An 8,599-nucleotide genomic window follows, 5' to 3' on the forward strand; every position below is an offset into this window, starting at 1 on the left:
GATACCCAAGAATAAACAATTTAAACTTTTTAGAATAAAAGTGAATTGAAATAAAAGTATGAAATTAATTAATTTCAAAAAAAATGCAATCAAAGTCAATAACCATACGAAATTTACGAATTTTCCCTTTAAGAAATTGAAACTAATTAAATCAATTGAGTATTAAATAATATTGAATTAATACGAAATTTTAATCAAATGCGATTTAATTAAATGAATTTTAAATTTTTTCAGAAAAAATTGAAATTAATAATTAAAGTCAAAAAAAATAAATGTAAATAATGACTTTGAAATGTGATTTAATAAATTTTGACAATTGAAAAATACAATGTAAATACTATTATTTACGATTTGAACATTAAGATTTTTTTTTTAAATAGTCAATAGTGACATCTATTTTATGAAAAGAGTAGTTGTTAATTTTTTATTATTAGTCAAATTTCAAATGTCAAAATGGCTGGTGAGAAGTTGTTTATCAAAAACCATAAACTGTTACGCAATTGTTTGTCAAGAAAAAAAAACACGAAAAAACACTGTTCGCGTGATTATTTGAATTGAATGAAAAAAACATATATTTGGCTTGAAGTGACCAAAAATGTTGGGGCTATGATCGCTGGTTCACGAAAACTAAAATATTTCCCAACAATTAGCGAATTTAAGAAAGTTTGAAAATAATGGACCGTATGAAAAAAAAGAGTTGTGTACTCACCAGTTTTTATCCAGGTTGACATTAGTTAAAGAAGAAAAATAACTTGATATTTAAAAGGTTGGATAGGATAAACTTAGGAGAAAGGAATTTAGGATAATTTATCAAACCTTTACGGTGAATTTGTTCACGCTTTTTTTAATGATAGTTTGTTGGCTTTTGATTGATGCACCTTTCTTATAATAAAAATTGCACGGGTAAATCTCCAATATGTGGGCCACTCGAGTAAAATCGAATATGCGTTAAATCACCTCAATGGCGCGAAAAGTATAAAATGTTTAGCTCACTGCACTAAATCACATGTGGTTCACTTGTAATTATCGATATGAATTCAAAATTAAGCTTGATTATCAAGATAAAAATCGATTTAGAAATTAAACTTTAACACATTGTTAAATAGAAAAATAAAATGTTGAAAACCACGCGTTTCAACATTGAAAAAGTTGAAAAATTGAAACTTTTGAGAAAGAAAACAGAATCACTGACTCGACAACGTTTAAATTATATTTAGATTGATTAATTAAATCAATCGAAAGAAAGATCCATTCAGATCGAGAAACGAATTAATAATAATTAAAGAAAAAGTTATGAACTCAATTGGCCGGCTCGGAAGCCGGCCAATTTGAAAATGAATAAACAACTTGGTATAGTCAGTTAGTACCAACTCATTATTAATTAAAATCACCAAAGAAAAAGCAAAGACACTAACTTTGTGAAATGGCCCTAACAAAAGGTTTTCGTCAAATACAAACTAAAGTTGAAGAAAAAAATGCGATCTTCGTTATGCCTCCATTTTGTAACAAAGATCAATTTATACCAGAAAAAATAGACGAAACATATAATATTGCTTCAGTCAGATGAACGAGTAAATCAGAGAATAAAATTCTTTCGAAAGTGCCAGTATCGTTATTTCCTCATGTTGATGAAATTCTTTTTGTGGTTTGTTCTATAATAAACAATCAGAAGGCACAATTCAAAGAACAAGATTAAACGTCTTACAAATGAATTGAAAAATTTAACAATTGTAAAATATTTAAGTATAGAATTAAAACATTTTTGTTAACGTACATCGAAATAAACTAGCTAAAAGTATAACCTTGTAATGGCTCGCGAATGGTATCAAATAAAATATATATTTCTAAATTAAAATTATGCTTCAATTATTGACAAATATTTTTAATTTAATTGTTCCTCAACAAACGATTATTTCTTTAAAACATCATGTTGTAAGCCAGGATCCATGTTATTATCCGCTGTGAAAATATTCAATTCATTTTTATACCATGTATATGAAATATATAATAGGTTGGCTGATAAGTCCCCGGTCTGACACATAGATGGCGTCGCTAGTATTAAATGCATATTATTTTTATATAGTACCAACCTTTAAATGATTCGTGTCAAAATTTGACGTCTGTAAGTCAATTAGTTTGTGAGATAGAGCGTCTTTTGTGAAGCAACTTTTGTTATTGTGAAAAAAATGGAAAAAAAGGAATTTCGTGTTTTGATAAAATACTGTTTTCTGAAGGGAAAAAATACAGTGGAAGCAAAAACTTGGCTTGATAATGAGTTTCCGGACTCTGTATTTTTTCCCTTCAGAAAACAGTATTTTATCAAAACACGAAATTCCTTTTTTTCCATTTTTTTCACAATAACAAAAGTTGCTTCACAAAAGACGCTCTATCTCACAAACTAATTGACTTACAGACGTCAAATTTTGACACGAATCATTTAAAGGTTGGTACTATATAAAAATAATATGCATTTAATACTAGCGACGCCATCTACGTGTCAGACCGGGGACTTATCAGCCAACCTGATACTAAGTTTAGTCCCAAGTTTGTTATACCATGTATATAAAATATACATAGTATACTAAGTTTAGTCACAAGTTTGTAACGCTTAAAAATATTGATGCCATGAACAAAATTTTGGTATAGGTGTTCATAAAATCACCTAATTAGTCCATTTCCGGTTGTCTGTCCGTCTGTCATCACGATTACTCAAAAACGAAAAATGATATCAAGCTGAAATTTTTATAGCTTGCTGAGGACATAAAAAGTGAGGCCGAGTTCGTAAATGAGCAACATAGATCACGGGGGTCTTGGGTCCGTAGGAACCATTTTATGAACCGTTAGAGATAGAACAAAAGTAAAAAATGTTCCTTATAAAAAATTAAACAACTTTTCTTTGAAAAACTTTTTCGTAAACATCACTGTTTACCCGTGAAAGCGTATATTATACGCAAATTGCATTATTATATGAGTATATCAGTTATGCGTGTGTGACATGTATAGGTATATGTGTAATGTGACAGAGTAATCAACACTGTCTATACATGGTATTTCAACAATTAACTCAGTCAATTGTTTGTTTTCACTTGTTTATTTTAAATTTATGAGAAATACAACAAAACCCATCTTTATTAATTTGTAAATCAAACCAACGACGATGACATACATTACATACTTCAAAATTCAAATTCTTTTGAGCAAAAAAAAATTTTCTACATATATTTTAAAATTAATATCATCTCGATAAAGATATAATTCTACTTGATCTTGTTTTCGTCGTTTCCGATCATCACCCATTAATGATCAATTACGATCACCCTCTTTACGACCCGTCAACGTACGACGTCGTGTCATTTTATTGCTTTAATAACAATTAATTTATAACTTTAAAATTACATAATAACTATGTAATGTGGAAGGTAGACAATTAAACGATTGATAGTTTTTCTGAAACTAATCGAAATAATTTATTAACAACGTTTACATACATAAAATACATTTATATAACTAACAATGTTTAAATAGATAAAATACAAACTTAATTAATAGAATTAAAATTACTTAATCAATTGATTAATAGTCCTTTATAAAATCTTAGTCCATAACCCACACTACTTAACCACACTTTCACTCACGTGTCCATTATCATCTGTTCATAAAATAAACATGTATCGGATGATCTGCTCTATTATTTCAAGTACGAACTACGAACTCTAGTGTCTAGTAGGTTAACTAACACTACTAGACATTACGCGCAAAGATTCAAATTTACAACTATAATTAAAATTTTTCATTACTTGCACTTAATTTCTTTAGTTATTCTACTGTAGAACTGCAAAAAATAATTGTTTATGTTTTGTTATCACGTTTTTTGTATTTTTCATTATGACGTTTTTTAATACTTGAAAGAATCTTCAGATGGCCACTCAATTAAAATAATATTAAATGTAGCTACTTATATATTAGTATTAGATGTAGCTCATAGATGGTGAAACTGTCTCTGCATATATTTTGATATATACATTGTAATAAATAAAAAATACTGTTGTTTTTTATTATTTATATAACTTTTTCTAAAAATAATGATTGATAACACATCTAGACATAAATATGGAAATACAACATTTCCTTTCATGTCTAAATCTTTTGTTGTAAAGTTTACCACAAAAAAGTTACATTTTAACCTAGTAGAGGCTCGCTTCGCTCGCCTAATTTTTTTTACAAAGTAAATAATTTTTTACGAAGTTTTTTGTTTTCTTTCTTACACTAATAAAATCTTTTATATTTAAAATATAATTATAGATAATTAATTACATCAAATAACATTCGTAAGTATTTTTTATTTTATCAGCACTTAAGTAAAATTCACTGTTTAAACTTCATTGTTAATCTTTTAATATAGTAACAGAAATAAAAGTTTTCAAGTTTTAGTACAATTTTTTGCAAGAAGATATTATCACGTACTACAGTAACTAAAACACTTCCTATAGGAGAATAAACAAATAAATCAATTCAATGTTAGTCACGTACATTTGCACGTACATGATGATGTTGATCAAAAAGTGGTATTTTTTTTGCAAGTGCAAGGACACTTGATCTCAACTAACCGTTTTTGCCAAATATTCGCTCCATATTCTATCACTGCGTCAGGTGAGCAGCTCAACCAAGGTTGACGTTAATATTAATCCGACTTTAATAACTTTATGCGCATGATCAGTTAATCCTTCATACTATTTTAAAGCAATACTTTCCATTTTCCGACCGTATATTATTGCAGATGTTTCAACTGTATTTGGAGTCAATAAATCAGAAATAACTTGGTCCACGTCAAAACGATTACCTTTTAGTTTATGGGCATTACTTGTAGTTATTCTCAGAACTCGTTGTTTAAACCATTCATCAGATTGAGATTGATGTAATGTTTGAATACTAATCTTAATAATTTTGTCAACATCACAGCAGACCTCACTTATATAGAAATTATATGAATTTTCGTCAATCACAGTTTCTACGGAAAAATTTATTTTTTCATTTATTTTTACTAATGAAGAGTTTCAGCAGCTATTATTTCTTTTTTATTTCTCTTTTCCAAATTAACCATAGTTTGAAGAGGTGAGTCAGCAAGTGAATCAGGAAAAATGAGAGATTCTAGTTTACAGACTTCAACATTTGAAAACTCAATTTCACGGTAAGGTGGTGGAAGAAACATTTCCCCAATTTTTACTCCTTTTTGGTACTGTCGTAACTGTCGTTGGAATGGCTTACCTCATTGTAGACTGACACTAGTTTTTGACGAAGCTGTTTCCGGTGAATTGATGTAGTTGACTACAGCAAAAATATGCTTACATTTTCCTGATTGTTCAGCTTTACAATTACATTTGTCCTGACTTACATGACGATCATCATTGAGCTAAACATAAAAATTAAATGAACTTGTTAAGATGAATTTATTTATGAATTCGATTAAATATTTAATTACATCAAGAATTAGTAAAAATAATAAACAAATTAATAAATACTGTTAGTTCGACATTATAAACTTTAAATTCAGTTGTCTCAGCAACAACATTGGCGGATCATTTCATCCTGATTCGAAAAGTTTTTTGCCTTTCGAATCGTTCTGACCGCGAATATTTTTATCATTCTTTATTGGCCGAAAACCATACATTATTACTTTTGCCATTTTTTTTAATTTTATTTCATTTATTTGACATTTAACAAATTTTTGCCCATTTTGTACACACTTTCTACACTAGAGCGCGCGAGTGTCAGGTAAAGTGCTGCCTGTATAGTTAGTGCACGATCCCTATACTCGGTCTGATGTCTAACTCAATAAGCAATAAATCGTTTAACTCTAGAATTTCTTACACCTCTCCATTACAACTTGTACATTTCCAAGAACGACGGTGAAGGTCAGAAGTACTTCCTAATGATTGAAATCCTTCTGCTCTTTTTTTTTTTTACTTGACAAGTGGTCCTATTGCATTTACTCCTTCAAATACCACTTGATTCCATCGATAATTTTTCCCATATTCTGGTCACTCCATCCTTGGCGTCTAACGAATATGGAGTTAAGGCATTCCCGCTTCATAATGTAAGTGGATACAACTCTTTTAACAGTTTACATCTCTGCAGCAGCACGGAATTTGTTGCTCCTGCTTGAATGAAATTTGCAAGAAATTGTAACAGTTGATTTCTTGATTACTTTACCTTTAATAAAGAATTATAATCATCTATTGCTGTCAAATGTGGATAATGCTGTCAAATCCACATGTATTTATTACTTTGAATCCCATTTGGCAAAAAAAATTATTTTCTCCAAGCACAGCCTTTTTTATTCAGAATTTTTATTTGTGGATACGGATCGAAGTAAGTTCTCTTTTTTTTATCATATTACCTAACTTTTCATCACATTTCGCAAAATGTTTGGGTACAGTATTCAATTTATCATTATTTTCTAATTTCGCAGTATATGTATGATTCCGGAAAATAACGGACAAGATTATCTTCATCCTGCCAACAAATTTTGTTTTCTTTATTCACAATTCCGCGCCAGTCCATTCGTGATAAAAAATCAGAACCATGCATATCTATTTTCTGACTTTTTTCTTCACTTTCGTATTTTTTCTGTTCATCATCAGCTTGATGAGCTCCACATTCCGCGTGATTAATTTTTTTTAATTTAGCTGCAACTAGACAGTTGCCACTAAAAATATCCTCTAAATGTTTTTTAGGAATGTAGAACAAGCACATGGCAGAGTAATGTGTTCGAAAACTCGATGTTTTATTTCTTTAAAATAGCTTTAATGAGAAGCAGTACTAGCGTGCTCTGCCCCATTTGGAACTGTAGCTCCAGGCCATGACATAAATTCCATCCCAACTCTTTCCAGGTCCTTAACTAACGGAGGGAGATAGAAAGCATTTTCTATCGTCCCTGGAACTTTTTCAGGATCAACAGGTTTGACTAAATTTATTAAATTTAGAATCCACCGACGTGTTATCGTCATTTTTTCGTCCGGGTGGCATTCTTCCGGAAGTGGATCAAAATTGTAACGAAAATCTTTGCCCTTCCCGTTTGTTCATTTTCAAGTTGTTCAATAATAGGCCCACGTTTAGTAATGTCATTTTCTAATTGATTTCTAGCTTCTTAAATATAACTGTTCTGCAGGTCTGGCGGAACATCTTCAAAAAATTGCATACCATCGCAAATCAATTGGCGACGTAGGTTAGCGGGTTTTTTGGTTTCTATTTTTTTATCGACCTCTTGCCTTTCGGTATCATTCAGTGGTCGTTTAACATCTTCATGATACATAGAACGTGTGTCACGAGTTTTAATACTAAATTAAAAATCCATTTTCTAGAGGGGTATCAGCCATGCCAATAATATCGTTAAGACATTTCTCACTTCTACATGTACCTCGAAACTTTATAAAAAACGGACCATCTTTGGAAATGTTTACATAAGACCAAACACCCTTAAAAGCGCATGACACCTTGCTCCTCAAAAAGAAAGCTTTAAATATAACGTTCGCCCAAACTCATGCCTTTAATCTTTTTTCCGTGTTTTTAGATGTTTTGTCAGGTTTAATCTTTTCCCAATCTATTGTAGTTAAGTTTAGGGGAAATTCATCGAAATCAGTATTTGTATCAAAATCCGCGTCAAACTTGGCAGTTATTTCATCATCCGTGATTGAAATATTTGAATCTCCAACCACATCAGTATCGTGGTCGTGTGCATTTATTTTCTTGTGAGGCGATAAAAATTCCACACATTTCTCGTGCCATTGAAAGATTTTTATTTTTGTTTTCAGAAATATGTGTATAGACTAAATGAGGTAGCCATCGACCATCTAAATCGTGGCTCATTTGCTTATATTCATCTGATGATGTTGAAGGCAAATTATTATTACTGAATTACCTATTATTTTTCTTAATTAATGATATAATTTCACCTTTTGTAACTTTGGGAGGGCGGCCCATAATCTAAAAAAGTTAATTTCATCTTTTAAACTTAAAAAGTTAATTTAATTTAACTTAGCTAATAGTAATTATTCATTTTTGAATAACTTATGAAAAACATTGGAAAATTTATTGGTTTTATAATATCGGATAGTTATCTTATTTCTTAAATATACATGGATGAACGATTAAAATTATTTTCTTATTCGGTATCATTATTTAAACGGTAGTTGTTAGAGTGTGCTCTTACATCTGAAAAAATGCTGAAATCTAAAATGCGAAATAAAACCAAAGAACTATGTTTGAGAATTTATTCCGCAATTATATGGAGTACCAATAACAGGCGTTGCTTAGGTAATATTTGTCTACAAAGCAAAGTCGTATCTATCGAATGTATATACATACTAACTGAACGTTATATACAAAAATATTTTAGAAAAGGATAGCTTCTTACTACGCAATCTCACGTGGTTACTACAGTTTCTCCCACGCTTATTTATTTATTTACGATATATTGACTTAGGTGAGCCGGTATCTTTCGCTTTCGGCCCGAACGACGCGGTTCAATTTCTGAGTCAGTGAAGGCAGGTGCAGCTGGTAGATTTAGTTCAGGCTGTTGAATTGGGGCAAGCTGCGGTGT

The sequence above is a fragment of the Chrysoperla carnea genome, chromosome 5 (genome assembly GCF_905475395.1).
Source record: "Chrysoperla carnea chromosome 5, inChrCarn1.1, whole genome shotgun sequence".
NCBI lineage: Eukaryota > Metazoa > Arthropoda > Insecta > Neuroptera > Chrysopidae > Chrysoperla > Chrysoperla carnea.